Consider the following 17,281-nt stretch of genomic DNA (forward strand, 5'->3'; position numbering starts at 1 on the left):
ACAAGCCCATAGCAGTACCACCAGCGTATAAATGAGGGAGACCACCCAAGTACAGCAGGAAGGCAGAGACAGAGGCACCGGTGTTGGTGCCTCCAAAAGCCTGTTTTATTTTGGGGGGGTGGGGGGTGGCATGTGGCAGCTTGCTTGCCAGAAAATATAACCGTCATGGGCAGTGCAATGACGTCACCTTCAGCTATGCCTGGTGCAGGGTTTTAAAAAGTGCGCAGGTCCAACAGTAAACTATTGTTTTCCATTCCAACTCAACTCAACTACAACTCTTCATTTCGCACTACGTATCAGCGGCCACAATTTAAAGTTAAAACATAATGCTGGAGAAATTCAGTTGGTCAAACAGTATACTTTATACCACCAGATTCAGGAACAGCTGCTACCCCTCCACCATCAGATGCCTCAACAACAAACTCAATCAGACACTCATTTAAGGACTCTTACTTGTGCACTTTATAACTTGTTTTTCTTTTCTCCTCTCTATATTGCATGTTTACATTTGTTTAATTGTTTACGTATGTACATTGTATCCATTTCTTTGCACTACCAATAAGTAGTAATTCTGCTGCGTCTGCAGGAAAAAGAATCTCAGAGTGGTATGTGATGTCATGTATGTACTCGGACAATAAATCTGAAATGTGACATTTCAGCATTAGGGTCTTAGAAATTTTTTTTTTATATTTTATTTTTAATTTTTCATCAATAAACAAGGAGACTGACTGTTTCAGAATATATCAATATCTCCCAACAATCTACATACATGTGGTGTTTCACCCCCTCCCATTCTCACCCCCCCCCAAAAAAGGGAAAAACCGAGAAAACAAAGGAAGGGTTTTTTAAAAAAAAAAGAGGGCTGGATATGGTGTTGGTGCTTCCATTAAATGTCCATAGAGGCTATAGAGCCACCCCCTTATATAATTTTATAAATCCATCTATTGGTAGATTTCTGTAAGTCTTTTTATCAAGGTGTGACTATAGCTGTGCTCCTGTGTTTGTCAGATATGGATGCCACCTTTTAACAAAGGTGGTGTCAGTTTCTAAGATTATACATATTTTTTTTCCATGGGAATACAGCTATGCATCTCGGTAATCCATTTACTGACAAGAAGAGGAAAGTCAGACTTCCAGGTCATCGCTGTGCATTTTTTTGCTGTGGACAAAGAAATAAATATGAATTGAATTTGGAATTTGGTTAATTTATAGCTTATGTCCATAAGATTCCCCAGCAGATATAACATTGGATCTGGCGGGCAGGTTACCTTCATTATTCTGGTTAGTATGTCAGCCAAATCCTGCCAAAATGGGGCTACCTTGCACGGGACTGGGTTGTCTTGTGAATCTTTTGTGGTGTAAAGTAGAGCTGGTGCAGAAAATTGTATTGAACGTAAATTTAATGAGATACATTTGTACATATTTTGGTTGATGTGGTTCACAGTGTGAAAAATAAAAAATTATTTTTAAAAAAAGAAAGTTGTATTGAACCAGTCTGAATCTAGAATTAATAACTGTTGTCACACTGTCTCTACACCAATCCGACCAACATCTTTCATCAATTATGTTGCCCAGTTCTGACTCCCATCACTCTCTTGATCTGTGTAGCCCCTGCTTGGGGCTTTCACTTTCAATCTCACTAGGTGTAGCCAGGGTCATTGTAGGGCCCCACCTATCCCTTAGAAATGATCTTAACTGGAGGAAACAATGAACGGTCCCATAAGATGAATCCTATTTCCCCTTTAGTCACTCAAAGGACATAAGCTCTCTCCCTTCATAGCAGTCCTCAACATATCAGATTCCCTGTTGATGCCATATCTCCAGGATTTTATTGCCCATGTTCATGGGCATCAAATCATTATGAATCAGTGGCGCCTTTGGTGATATTTCCATTTTCTTTCCAATACATTCATTGATCTTGTGCCAGATTTTAATCAGATGTTTTAGTATGGGGTTATCCATTTTTTGCTATTAATTTGGCATCCCATTTATATGAAATTCTTTGCAGTCGCCTCAAAGAAGGATGCAAGAAACCTCAACTGAGCTGCTAGATTATATTTGTTAAAATCAGGCAACCTTAGATGCGCCCCCCCCCCACCCCCAAAGCTGTAATCCTATGTTAGTTTTTTCAAGGCTATTCTGGGTACTTTCCCATTCCAGATGAATTTCTTTATGCTTTCAAAAAAGATTGTGGCAATGGAATTGGCAAAGACTGGAGGAGGGATTAGAGTCCCAGCATTACCTTAATCTTTATGCATTTAACCCTTCCCATTAAGGTGATGGCCAGATCCCTCCATCTCATTAAGTCACCTCAGTATTCGCCAGCAGAGGGGGGGGAGGGGGTAGTTGAGTTGATATAAATTTTCCACATTATTATCAATCTTGATTCCGAGGTGTTTCACAGTTCCTGCGTGCTGACTAAAATTGCTGTTGTTTTGATATTCTTCGTGGTCAAATTTATTTAGTGGAATGATACTACTTTTCTCTATGTTGGCTTAATAGCCTGATATTGTACCACAGTCCTCCAGTGTGGTAAGCAACTTTGGAAAAGACCCGGCTGGGTCAGTCAGGTACAACAACAGCACGTGATCTGCCATTAGATTTATCGTGTGCTTGCGCTGACCCACTTTGAATCCCTTTATCACTGGACCTTTCCTGATGGCCTCTGCCAGTGGTTCAATTGCTAAGATGAACAGCCTTGGAGACAGCGGATAGCCCTGCCTGCTGGACCCACTGAGGGGGAACATTGGTGATTTTTGTCCTTTGGTACTGACTTTTGCCCGTGGTTTGTCATTCAGTGTTTTTATCCAGTTAACAAACATTTGTCCTATTCCAAATTTTTCCAAAACTTTGAACAAAAAAGGCAATTCTAGCCGATCAAAGACCTTTTCTGCATCTAGCAAAACTATTATATTTGGATCATGTTTGCCTGTGCTAAATGTATAATGTTAAATAGTCTGCTCACTCTGTTAGCAGAGTGCCTCTACCTGACGAAACCCACTTAAATCAGATCTTTCAACTTGGGAAGGTATCAACCCAACCTATTGGTCAGTGCCTTGACTATTATTCTATAATGTGTATTTAATAGTGAAATAGGATGGCTTCAGCAGGTCCCTGTTTTTTTTTGGTATCACCACAATAATAACTGTTGAAAAAGATTACTGGAGAATCAATAGGTCTTTGAATTCTTTTAAAACTCAAGGCAAAGCCATTCTCACCCAGAGACTTGTTTGTTTGTAATGTACCCAAGCCCTGTTTGATTTCCTTGCTGGAAAATGGGGCATCTAATTCCATCTGTCCCCCGCCAAGAACTCCTCAATTTTATTTACGTCTCGTGCCACCTCGGATTTATACAATTTCTCATAATACGTTTTAAAGGAGTCATTTATTTCTCTTGGATTATATTTCACTGAACCTGGTCCCAACTGAACTGCATTAATCATCCTTGAAGTTTCCTCTGCTCTCAATTGCCATGCCAAAATTTTATGTTTTGTTGCCTAGTTCATAATATCTTTGCTTGGATCACAAGAGTTTTTTCCACTCTGTATGTTTGCAAAGTGTTGTTTTTAAGTTTCTTATTTTCCAATTCCCAATATTTCTCTTTTGATCCCAGGTTTTGATATTCTTTTTCCAATTTTGTGATCTCCTATTCCAATGTCTCTTCCTCAGTCAAGTGTTTTTTTTAATACTTTTGGTAGATGAAATTATTTGCCACCTTAGATAGGCCTTTAGAATGTCCTAAATTTTTTTTAAATTATTGTTAGTTGAGGGGCAGTTTGTTTCACAAAACAGACGACTTTAACCCCTTATAAAAGTATAAAAGTCTGGGTTTTTCAGGAGTGCAGCATTAAGGCGCCACCTATAAGCATTTGCCTGTTTATCAGCCATTGTTCTTTGCAAGATCTATGGTGAGTGGTCTGATACTAGCCTTGCTAAATAATCTGACTCAAGCACTCTGCCTTCCAAACGGGCCAACATCAGAAAATAAACAATTCTGGTATGAGAGTCATGGGGTTTTGAGTAAAAAAAATCGTTCCTAGCCTGCGGATTCCTCTGTCTCCATATGCCTAACAAATTTAATTATTTCATAAAGTCCAGAGTAGTTTTCACCACCTTGGACCTCGTCAATCTCTTTGTTGTCTTATCAAGAATAGGGTCCAGACAAAAATTTAGATCTCCTCCAATTAATATGTTCCGTTTGCTCTCTGCAGTCCTGTGAAAAACATTTTGCATAAGCTGCTTGTCATCAAAGTTTGGTACATAGAGATTTAGCAGTGTCCATGGTTTTGAGCATAACTGGCAGTAAACCATTACAAATCTCCCGACTGGGTCTGTAGCTCCACTACTCACCACCACCAGGACCATTTTGTGTATTAAAATGGCTACCCTCTAGCATTATAACTGAAGGAGAAAGAGAATACCTGCTCTCCCCAGTCCCTTTCAAGTTTATCATTTCCATTTTCATTAAGTACATTTCCTATAAGAATATTATATCTGCTCTCAATGTTTTAAGGTGAACCAGGATCTTCTTTCTCTTTATGGGGCTGTTTAAACCATTCACATTGATACTAATAAGTTTGATAGTCTTATTCATTGGTGCTTCTATACCTTATCTTTTCACCTTCACAGTAGCTCCGTTTGTTTATCTTGAACAGTGCCCTCCTCTCGCCTTTCCGTTGTTCATGGTCTCTCCATGTCAACGTCCACACCAGCCACAAAGGGAAAAAGGAGAATAAAAATAAAAATGAAAAAATGAAATGCCCCTCCCCATAGACAAACATAGATAAAATAAAATAAACTTTAAAAAACCCCAATATATTAAAGTTAACAAGCAAAAGATTCCAAATATTCCCGTCCTCTGTTTTGGCACCTCTCCTCTTTGTTTCTGTGTCATCTTGCCTCCTATTTCAAGTCTCCTCATGTGCCATCTTCTCCCTCATCCAGTCACACTGCAGCCTTGCATAGCCTCTTCTGCCTCGAGCTCTCATTATTTTCCCCGTTTATATATTTTAAAAGAAATGAGAAAAAAATATATGGCCCTTCATTCCCTCTGATCATTATAAAACTTTATCATAACCCCCCAGCAACTATGTACAACAATAGCCTCAATAGTCTTGATTGTTTTTGTGAATCAATGATTATAAGATTGTAATGACCTCCCCACCCTCCCTTTGTTCCATTGCTTCTTAGGCATTCCATCCATGGTTCCTTCAGGGGTTCGATTCAGCCTGTATTCTTGCAGGCTTACACATTTCTGGTAATTCCCAGGCACTTAACATAGCATCCTGTGGTTCCTTAAAAGTTTTCTGTCCCTTCCTGGTAGCATGATTTTTATGGTGGTCAGCTATAGTGTCACATGCATACTCAACTTTTTTTTTAATCTCTCAGTATTTTCATGACCTGGTCAAATTATTTTCATTGTCTTAGCAGCACAGGACTCAGGTGAGGGAAGAACATCAGTCTTTTCCCCCGCCACCCCCCCCCACCCCGGAATTCCACCAGGCCCCCTGTCTCCCTTGATCGGGTCATTGCTGCCCTTAGCACTGTTTCCTGGTCCTGGCTACTAACAAACCAGATCAGAACAGGCCTCGGGTGTTGATTTGGGCTGGGATAGTGGCCAAATGTCTGATGGCCCCTTTCTGTGGTTAAGGGGGCTTTAAATCAATCCCTTCCCAACACTTTGGGGATTCATTGTTCAAAGAACTCCATGGAGTCTTTTCCTTCCTCCCCCTCTTTCAGGCCCAGTAGTCTAATATTATTTCACCAATTGTAGATTTGTGATAGTCTAACTTATCTATCAGCTGTTTTTTTGACGACCCATGCATCGGCTACATTTTCCAGTCTTGTCTATCTTGGATGTCCTCCATCTTGCCTGCCAGGACCCCGATACGATCTGTCAGAACCCCAGTTTAAGTCTACAAGTTGAGCAGGCAGGCCCTCAGAAAAGTCTTTTAGTCTGGTGTCCAGTTATTGCTCCAGACCTCCAATCTGGGTCGCCAGTGACCGCACCACTGCCAGAACATCTTGGGTGAGCGCGACATCACAGGCTTCATCCTCGCACCTTCAGCACTAGACCCCGCTAGCAGCACGAGAACCTGCGGGTTGCTAGAGTCGAGAGAGTTTTCACTTCATGTTTCTGCTGCTTCTAGCAGGTCCCAATCCTTTGCCACCTGCTTCTTGCTCTTCCTGCCCATCTTACTTCAGCATGGGTAAGTTTAACTTCTATTTATAAGCATTATTTTTCTTGTTTTAGATGCTCTTAGATAGGAGCTCTGGCCACGTCCTTTCAGCCTCTCAGCATCACATGACTCTGGGTCTTTGAAATTCTTGCACTGATTGGTGATTGGTGTTCACTCACACAGGAACTTGCACCTAAGTGGTCAGTGCTTAACATTACATTATAGTGAATTTTTCTTTGCTTGCATGCCATTATTTTTGGATAATGGACATTTAAGTTTCTGAACTCTTTTCTCAATCAGTTGATTTATATTATGAAGATTACAACTTATAGGAGCACATCATTGAATATATCATTGATGATACTATGGTGGCGCACATCACGACACAGGCTAACCGGCTCTGCGTTTGTCGTGGACATGGCAGCGGAGCAGCCATGTCAAGATGGCACCGCTGGGTTTTGCTTCCCTCATGGTCAGAGGGGCCACGCGCGCACACTCAGCTGCGTTATTACGTCACCGCCAACGCAGAGGCAGTTCTTGCCAGCCGCCTCATGAGGTGCAGCGCGGGTTTTCAAATAAAACTGTTAGAGGCGAAATTGACTCAGTGTGTAGTCTCATTCTTTCACTCCCCCTCATTTGGTGACCCCGACGAGCCCAGGCGATTCTGGACTCTATGGACACTGCAGCAGTCAACGCAGTAGCCATGAAATTACCAACCTTCTGGTTCAGGCAAGTGGAAGCACAATTTCACCTCTGGCAGATCACCTTCGACTCAGCAATATTTTACCACGTCATCAGCTCCCTCAACCAAGAAGCCACAGCCAGGGTGGACAACCTGATACACGATTTTCCCCCTCCCCCCGGAGGAAGGTAAATACCCAACTCTCAAGAAGCTCCTCTTAAGTACTTCTGGCCTGTCCAGACGACAGTGCGCCGCCAAACTCATGCACCTAGACGGCCTAGGAGACAGAGCACCATCTGCCCTCATGGACAAAATGCTCACGCTACCAAAGGGCCACAAGGTATGCCTCATGTTTAAGCAGGCTTTCCAGGTGACATACAGCTGCTGTTAGCGGATGAGGATTTCTTGGACCCACTCAAGGTCACGCCAGAGCAGACATCCTTTGGCGCACAAAACATGAAAACGAGTCCATCATGAACCAGGTATCGTGTCCCCACCCCAACCGAGCACAACCGCGCCCTAGCAAGCCAGCAGAGGCACCAAACACGAACTGGTGCTTTTATCACCAACACTGGGGAGCACAGGCACGAAAATGCAGGCAACCCTGATCGTTTCCGGAAAATGACCAGGCCAGCCATCACTAATGGCCATGGCGGCTGGGGCCACATCAATAGCCTTTTGTATGTCACCAACAAGGTTAGTGGCTGATGATTTCTGGTCGACACAAGTGCTGAATTCAGCGTCATTGCACCAACCACACTGGAGACATGAACACATCCACGAGGCCCTATGCTCCAGGCGGCAAACTCGGCAACTAAAAATTCTAGTGGAATTTCACACTTTCTGCGGTGATACATCACTCCTCGGTGCTCATTTCCTTTGGGCTCACAGCCTGCTGGTGGACGTGAAAGCCAAAAGCTACATTGCCCGCAACCCAGGCATGGCCACGGTGAGCGCCCTTAAGGACAAGTATAGACACCTCCTGGATGAATTGATGACTATCCTCGGCCACAATTCACTTCCACCATGCCACAACACAGGATGCAACACGGGACCCCGCTCCACGCCAAAGCCAGGAGGCTGCCCCCAGACAAACTGCAGTCAGCCAAAGAGGAATTTTCCCGGATGTAAATGTTGGGCATAGTCTGCAGACCTGATAGTCCGTGGGCATCCACACTACACATGGTCCCCAAATCCTCAGGCGGGTGGCGGCCCTGTAGGGATTACCGCTGCCTTCACGATTCCACCACACCCGACCGCTACCCAGTCCCACACGTACAGGGCTTCATAGCGCAAAAGTGTTCTCCAAAGTCTATTTGATGCACGGCTATCATCAAATCCCCGTCCACCAGGATGACATTGGCAAGACGGCCATTATCACCCCATTTGGACTTTTTGAATTCCTCTGCATGCCTTTTAATTTCAAGAATGCGGCGCAAACGTTTCAGTGCTTGATGGGCATTGTGGGCAGAGACTTGATCTTTGTGTTCATTTACCTAGATGGCATACTCATCACGAGCAAGGACCACGAGGAGCACAAGGACCATCTCCACAGACTCTTCACTCGCCTGTCAGAGTTTGGACTCACGGTCGATGAGGCAAAGTGCCAATTTGGAAAAGACCATGCAGTTCTTGGGCCACACTATCACCACTAATGGGGTGACACCATCAGCGGAAAAAGTCGCAGCCATACGCCAGTTCGTCTGGCCCAACGTACTCAAAGGCCTCCAGGAATTCATGGGGATGGTTAACTTCTACAACTGATTCTTCCCGGGGGCAGTATGCATCACGAGACCACTGTTCACCATGATATTGGCCAAAAGCAAAACCCTAGCGTGGACAAGGAGGCCAAAGTAGGTTTCATCACAACGAAGAATGCCCTTGCCAATGCCACCTTGTTGGTTCACCCCAGATCAGACGTACCCATGGCATTAACCATGGATGCATTGGCAACAGCCATCAGGGGCATCCTTGAGCAATCCTTTGAAGGTCAATGGAGGCCCCAGGCCTTTTACAGCTGTCACCTGCACCCCCTTCCCCCACCCCCAAACAAATACATCATGTTCGACAGGGAGCTCCTGGCACTGCTCCTGGCACTTTACCTGGCTATTAGGCACTCACGGACCACAAGCCCCTCACCCGCACCTTCTCCATGGCCAAGGACCCCTGGTCAGCTTGCCAACAACACCACCTATCCTATATATCTGAGCTCACCACCGCCAACTTGTATCTCTCCAGCAAAGTCAATGTTGTGGCTAACACACTCAACCCACCATCCGGACCTTTTCCTCTGGGCTGGACTACTTCTGGCTGGCACAAGCCTAAATAGAGGACGAGGAAACAAAGGCCTTCCTCACAGCCACCACAGGCCTCCGCTTCAAAGATTTCAATCTGCTGGACAGCCGCAACACACTTCTGTGTGATGTCTCCACTGGCACACCTCATCCGATAGTGCCAAACCAATGGATGCACCAAATTTTCAAGGTTGTTCACGATCTCGTGCACCCATCCATTAAAAACCACAACCCGTATTGTAGCAGAGAGGTTCGTTTGGCATAGCCTGAGAAAACAAGTCGCTCAGATGGCTCGTAATTGCACCCAATGTCAAGCATCCAAATTCCACCATCATGTCAAGACCCCAAAGAGATGGTTCGAACATATACATGTCAACATCCTGGGCATGCTGCCCATCTTCCGAGATGCCCGGTACCTCTTCACAGTAATAGACCATACCACAAGATGGCCAGAAGCCATTCCTTTAAAGACACCTCAACTAATTCCTGCACCAGGGCACTGCTCACACATTGGATCACAAGGTTTGGGTTACAAGCCCACCTAACCATCGACAGAGGGGTGCAGTTTACGTCAGCACTGTGGCCACAGGTAGCAACACTCCTGGACATCAAGCTGTACCACACCACTGCCTATCTCCCACAGTCCAACGGACTTGTTGAGTGTTTCCATCGCCACATGAAGTCAGCCCTCATGGCCCATTTAAATGGCCCCAATTGGGCAGACAAGCTCCCCTGGGCATCAGAACGGCACCTAAAGAGGATTTACAGGCATCCTCAGTGGAATTGGTGTACAGTGCCCTGCTAACCCTGCCAGGCAAATTCTTCTCACCGTCCCAAGACTCAGGCACCAAGGGGAAAGTATCATTACAAGACCTACAGGACAGATTAGCCTTTTTTGCATCCCTCCCACTCTCACACCATGGACACCGGCCTGCGTCCATCCCAAAGTTTTTTCAAACACAGACTTTTTGGCTGCCATGGTCCACATTCTGCCTCTCTCCAACAACCTTATGAAGGCCCATACAAGGTCGTGCACAACTCAGGCAAAAATTTTACACATGGGCATTGGGGGTTAAGAGGAACAGTTCACAGCAGACAGGCTGAAACGGGAATATTTGGACATCAGTCAGCAGATCATACAAGCACAGCCCAAACACTGGGGTCGATCTCCTAAAGGCATGGCCCCACAGTGCTCAGGGACAACAGGGCACAAGAGCTGGTTCTGGGGGGAGTTGTGTGGAGGTGCACATCGCAACGCAGGTGAACAGGCTCTGCATTTGTCACAGCCGCACCAATGTGTCAAAATGGCACCGCCGGGTTTTGCTTCCCTCATGGTCAGAGGGGCTGCTTATGCACACTTGACTGCGTCATTACGTCACCGCCAACACAGAGGCAGTACTTGCCAGCTGCTTTATAAGGTGCAGCACGGGTTTTTCAAATTAAACCGTTAAAAGCAAAACTGTCTCAAAGTGTGTAGTCTTGTTCTTTCGCTCCCCCTCCATAGCTACTGCTACAATACATTCATGTACCTGGGCGGAGGTGCAAAATCCATAGAATGCCTTTAAAGATAAATTATCTTTGGTCAGAATAGCACTTTGAATTATTTCTATCCAAAGAATGGTTTCAGAAGTCATTTAAGATGAGAAGAACCAGAATGTGAGTGCAGAGAATAGGGCAGAAGGTCAAAAGGATGCTGCTATTGTTCTGTGATTGTGATGAAGGACAGACATAAATGTAGCCAATTAGAGGGGTTGAAATGTGTTTATTTCGAAGCTAGGGATATTAGGAATAAAGGTGATGAACTTTGAGCATGGATCAGTACATGAAATTATGATGTGGCTGTTATAGAGCTGGAGGAAGGGCAGAATTGGCTGATGCAGGTGCCAGGGTTTAGATGTTTTAAAAGGAATAGGATGGGAGGTAAAAGGGTGGGGGGGGGGGGTGGGGGGAGGGGAGGTGTGGGGAGTAGAATTACCGGCCAGCGATAGTATCACAGCTATAGAAAGGGAGGAAGCTGTAGGAGTGTCTGTAAGCCCCCAACTAGCCCTCAGGACACCAAGGAGCAGACGAGCAGGCAGATTTTGGAATGGTGCAGGAAATACAGGGTTGTAGTTATGGATGATTTAAACGTGCCAAATATTGATAGATGGGGCTGAATTTGTCAGGTGTGTTCAAGAAGGATTCCTGACACCATATGTGGACCAGTCAATGAGAAGAGAGGCCATACTGGATCTAACTCTGGGTAATGAACCTGGTCAGGTGGCAGATCTCTCAGTGGGGGAGCATTTTGGTGAGAATGACCACAACTTCCTGAGCTTTAGCATAGCTGAAGATGAGGATAAAAGCAGACAAATGGGTAAGTGTTTAATTGTGGAAGGGCTATTTATGATGGGATGAGGCAGGAACTGGCAACTGTAATTTGGAAACAGATGTTCAAGGGTGAAAGCACAGAATTAATGTGGAGGAAGTTTAGGGGCCTCTTGTGTTGTGTTCGGAATAGGTTTGTCTCTCTGGGGCAGGGAAAAGATGGTAGGAAAATGGAACCGTGGTTGACGAAGCAGGTGAGGCAGCTAGTCAAGAAGAAGAAGGAAGCATACGTTAGATATAGGAATCAGGAAAAAGGAAAGGACGTAAGAGAGCTCAGAGGGCATTTGACAAGGTCCCCCATGAGAGACCTGTTCAGAAAGTCATGAGGAATGGGATCCATGGAACTTTGGCTGTGTGGATAAAAAATTGGCTTGCAGGTAGAAAGCAGAGAGTAGTAGTAGTAGAAGAAGGAAAGTATTCTGCTAAAGGCAGAGACTAGTGGAGTACTGCAAGGATCTGTTTTGGGTCCCCTTCTCTTTGTGATAATATATAAATGATCTGGATGAAGAGGTGGAAGGATACATCAGTAAGTTTCCAGATGATATGAAGGTTGGAGCAGTTGTGGATAGAGCTGAAGGTTGTCAAAGGTTATAGATAGGACACAGAGTTTGGCGAAGAAGTGGCAGATGGAGTTCAATAAGTGAGTATGAGGTGATGCATTTTGGAAGGACAAACCAGAAGTTTGAGTACAGGGTTAATGTTCAGTTACTTAAGGGTGTGGATGAACAGAGGGACCTTGGGGTCCAAATCCATGCATTCCTCAAGGTTGCTGTACAGGTTGATAGGATAGTTAAAAGACCTATGGGATACAAATCTCTGGGTCCGGACAATGTATTCCCAAGGACACTCAGGGAGACTAGTATACAGATAGTGGGGCCATTAACAGAGACATTTAGGATATCACTGGTCACAGGGGTAGTGCCAGAGGATTGGTGGGTGGCTCATGTTGTTCCGCTGTTTAAGAAAGGGTCCAAATATAAGCCAGGAAATTATAGACCTGTGAGTCTGACGTCTGTGGTGGGTAAGTTGATGGAAAGTGTTCTGAGGGATGGCATTTACAAATATTTGGAAGAACAGGGATTGATAGGAAGTAGTCAGCATGTCAGGGGTAGATCATGTTTAACAAACCTTAAATAGTTTTTCGAGGGGGGGGTTTAAAAAAAAATTGATGAAGGGAAGGCTGTGGATGTTGTCTGTTTAGACTTTAGTAAAGCTTTTGACAAAGTTCCCCACAGGAGGTTAGGAAAAAAGGTGGAGGTATTAGGTATAAATAAGGAGGTAGTGAAATGGATTCAGTAATGGTTGGATGGGAGGTGTCAGAGAGTACTGGTAGAAAATTGTCAAATTGGAGTTCCTCAGGGATCAGTCCTGGGTCCACTATTGTTTGTTATATATATTAATGATCTGGAAGAAGGGGTGGTGAATTGGATAAGTAAGTTTGCAGATGATACAAAGATTGGTGGTATTGTGGACAGTGAGTAAGATTACCATAGCTTAGAAAGAGATATAGGAAAGCTAGAGGAGTGGGCTGAGAAATGGCTGATGGAATTTAATACGGATAAGTGTGAAGTGTTGCATTTTGAAAAGGCAAATCTAAATAGGTCATATACATTGAATGGTAGACAATTGAGGAGTGCAGAGCAACAAAGGGAATTAGGAGTGATGGTAAACAGTACCCTCAAAGTTGATACTCGGGTAGATAGAGTTGTGAAGAAGGCATTTGGAATGTTGGCCTTCATAAATTGGAGTATTGAATTCAAGAGTTGGGATGTTATGATGAAATTGTACAAAATTTGGAATTCTGTGTGCAGTTTTGGTCACCAAATTATAGGAAGGATATAAACAAAATAGAGAGAGAGTGCAGAGAAGGTTCTCGAGAATGTTGACAGTATGTCAGGGTTTGAGTTACAGAGAAAGGTTGAGCAGCCTGGGGCTTTTTTCTCTGGAGCGTAGAAGATTGAGGGGGGATTTGATGGAGGTGTTCAAGATTTTAAAAGGGACAGAGAGAGTCAACGTAGATAGGCTTTTTCAATTAAGAATGGGGGATATTCAAACCAGAGGCCATGGTTTGAGATTGCAAGGGGAAAATTATAAAGGGCCCCACATGAGGGAAAATTTCTTCACGCAAAGGGTGGTTGGGATGTGGAAAGAGCTTCCGGCAGAGGTGGTTGAAGCAAGGATGTTATTTACATTTAAGGAAAGACTGGATAATTACATGGAGGGGAGAGGATTGGAGGGGTATGGACCAGGTGCTGGTCAGTGGGACTAGGAGGGTGGGGATTTGTTCCAGCATGGACTAGTAGGGCCAAACTGGCCTATTCTGTGCTTTATATGGTTATATGGTTATATTAATAGGGAGATTTAGTTCAAGAATAGAGAGGTTATGTTGCAACTCTACAAATCTCTATGATCTTTGAGTCTTCTTTGGCAACAGAGGAGGTGCCGGAGGATTGGTGAACGGCAAATATAGTCTCCTTATTTAGAGAGGCTATACTTAAGAGTATTGTGTTCATCTTATTATTGGAAGGATTTGGAAGCTATGGAGTGGGTACAGAGGGGATTTACCAGGATGTTACCTGATTGGAAACCAAGTCTTATGAGGCAAGGTAGCAGAGCTGGGACTTTTCTCTTTGGTGCATAGAAGGGTGAGAGGAGACTTAATAGAGGTCTACAAGCTGATGTGAGTCATAAATTGGATGGACAGCCAGCACCTGTTTCCCTCAGTGGGAATAGCAAATATCAGAGGACATCTATGCAAAGGGAAGGGAGGGAAGTTTAGGGGAGACGTCTATTTTTTTTTAATGCAGAGTTGTGGGTTCCTGGAATGCCTTGTCAGAGATGATGGTGGAGACTAAACATTAGGGGCATTTAAGAGACTCTTCGACAGGCACATGAATGGAAGAAAAATGGAGGGTTACGAGGTAGGGTGGGTTTATTACATTTTTTTGAGGAATATGAGTTGGAACAAGAGGGCCAAAGAGCCTGTAGTGTACTGTAGATTCTGTGTTCTATGAAAAGGTGGACTCCTGTTGAAGATCAATCTAGACTGTTGGCAAGTATGCAAATTCAACATTCCAACTTCTGATAAAATCTGTTACTTTTCTGTTAATTGTGGCTTCTAAAGAGGTGTGGTCATTCCAGTACTTAGATTCATACCAGACAACTAATTACTGCAGTCTGAAGTGCATCTGTTCCATAGTTCCTTTGAAGATACAAGCAAACAACATTCCACACCCTTCCTCCAAGCCAGTATTGTAAATGCAAACCTTAAATTTGGCAGCTAACCATTTCCCATACCTTTGAAGTAAAGCAAAGAATCTCCCAGTCTTCAGCAGATTTAACCCTTATAATAATTTCGTCATTTATCTTATTTCCAAGCAGAAATTGGCTATTGCCTGTGCCTATTCTTCTTTCTTTGGCTTGGCTTCGCGGACGAAGATTTATGGAGGGGTTAAAAGTCCACGTCAGCTGCAGGCTCGTTTGTGGCTGACAAGTCCGATGCGGGACAGGCAGACACGATTGCAGCGGTTGCAAGGGAAAATTGGTTGGTTGGGGTTGGGTGTTGGGTTTTTCCTCCTTTGCCTTTTGTCAGTGAGGTGGGCTCTGCGGTCTTCTTCAAAGGAGGTTGCTGCCCGCCAAACTGTGAGGCGCCAAGATGCACGGTTTGAGGCGTTATCAGCCCACTGGCGGTGGTCAATGTGGCAGGCACCAAGAGATTTCTTTAGGCAGTCCTTGTACCTTTTCTTTGGTGCACCTCTGTCACGGTGGCCAGTGGAGAGCTCGCCATATAACACGATCTTGGGAAGGCGATGGTCCTCCATTCTGGAGACGTGACCCATCCAGCGCAGCTGGATCTTCAGCAGCGTGGACTCGATGCTGTCGACCTCTGCCATCTCGAGTACTTCGACGTTAGGGGTGTAAGCGCTCCAATGGATGTTGAGGATGGAGCGGAGACAACGCTGGTGGAAGCGTTCTAGGAGCCGTAGGTGGTGCCGGTAGAGGACCCATGATTCGGAGCCGAACAGGAGTGTGGGTATGACAACGGCTCTGTATACGCTTATCTTTGTGAGGTTTTTCAGTTGGTTGTTTTTCCAGACTCTTTTGTGTAGTCTTCCAAAGGCACTATTTGCCTTGGCGAGTCTGTTGTCTATCTCATTGTCGATCCTTGCATCTGATGAAATGGTGCAGCCTATTAATTGCATAATAAAATTTATAAATTAAATTCCTAGCACCCCAAAACATAGTTTTTGCTTGTTCACAGATTTATTTATTTTTCATCCCTGATGGCACCTCAGATTATTTTAGAGGCTTTTTGATATGTCATGTATCACATACTATCCAGACTAGATAAGAGTGGCGGATTTCATTCTCCGAAGGGCATTAGTGGAAATTTAAACCCATCCAGTAGTTTCCTGGTTATTGTTGGTGATGATAGCTTTTAATTCCAGAAATGTTTAATTGTTTGAATTTAGTTTATAAGCAGAAGATGAGAAATAGAAGCAAAAGCCCCCTGCTGCGCTATTCAGCAAGATTACAGCTGGTTCTTTATCTGTGCCAGCCCCCATATCCCTTAGTATCTAAAATTCTATTGATCTCTGTCTTGAATAAATCTAGTAACTGAATCACCATGTCCCCTGGGTAGAGAATTCCAAAGATTCACAACCCTCTTGAAGAAAAAGAAAACTCATCCTTATCCTGATTATCTCTTCCCCTTTTATTTGGAAACTATGACTCCCAGTACTTGTGGGTGTAATGTTGTGGAAATAACAGACACAGCTGATGGAGGAATCACAATTGGGAGCTAACTATCCAAGGATGCACTTTCTATCCAAAAGAAAGTCTGGGGGGAACGGGTGGTGGCTCTGTTAATACAAAAAATGAAATCAAATCTTTTGCAAGAAAGGACATAGAATCAGAGGAGGTCGAATCATGTGTAGAGATGAGAAACTGCAAGGATAAAGAGACCCTGATGGGAGTTGCATCAAATAGCAGCCAGAATGTCAGGTGCAAATTGGTGCAGCAGTTGGAGAAGGCAGGTAAAACAAGCAATGTAGGGTGGTCATGGGAGACTTCAATATGCAGGTTATAGCGCTATTAATTAGACCCGACAGACCAGAAGTCGAGATTAACAGGTTTTAATTACTATAAAACTCAGTCTTATCTTGCATGTGTTGTCCTGATTCCAAGGCAATACTGAGGGAGTGGATTGGGTGATGCCAGCTTTATTAGGCATCCTGGAGAGGGAGGAGTTACAGTATCGGAGGCAGGTCAACCAGTACAATGACTACAATACAGTGTTCCACCACATTCACCCCTTCTTTTGAAACAAGATCCAGAAGGGTGAAGTGTGAGAGTCAATTCAGAGTTTATTCAGTCTCTTTACAGGTTCAGCCTGTCAGGTGGTTTTGTCTATCGAACTGACCTTCACAGTGCCAGCTGCGGTGTTGCTGTAGGCTTCTGGGCAGTGTTCTGTGTGATGGGCCGCGATTCGAATGGCTGAACAGAATCAGTTGGGACTGGTTCTGGGGGGGGTGGCTGTGGGTTGGGGTTGGCATGGTGCAGCTGGTGCCGATGGTGGGGTCAGATCCTCGGCCATGTGTCTGCTAGTCGTGGGAAAGGGAGGGGTGCTGGTCAATCGACCATTGTCGGTTCAGTGAGCACATCAGTTGTGGGGGGCCCCTGCATAAACCAGGTCTTGGATAAAGACAATGTCTCCTCCAATCCAGGTACTGCACGTGGGTATACTGGGGATTTGCATG

General features: G+C 44.5%; 1 protein-coding gene and 1 long non-coding RNA gene across 5 annotated transcripts in view; one reads left to right on the forward strand and one right to left on the reverse strand.

The window, feature by feature from the left end:
- Window positions 1-17,281, forward strand: part of LOC138739501 (FRAS1-related extracellular matrix protein 2-like) — a 255,570-nt gene that overhangs the window by 122,397 nt on the left and 115,892 nt on the right. The gene's annotated exons all lie outside the window — the stretch shown is intronic.
- On the reverse strand, window positions 740-10,799 carry LOC138740132 (uncharacterized). Its single transcript, XR_011342690.1, has 3 exons — window positions 10,685-10,799; window positions 4,609-4,687; window positions 740-1,159 (listed from the first exon to the last, which is right to left on the reverse strand). It is a non-coding gene; the product is annotated as an uncharacterized lncRNA (long non-coding RNA).

This window comes from Narcine bancroftii, chromosome 7 (assembly GCF_036971445.1).
Source record: "Narcine bancroftii isolate sNarBan1 chromosome 7, sNarBan1.hap1, whole genome shotgun sequence".
Lineage (NCBI taxonomy): Eukaryota > Metazoa > Chordata > Chondrichthyes > Torpediniformes > Narcinidae > Narcine > Narcine bancroftii.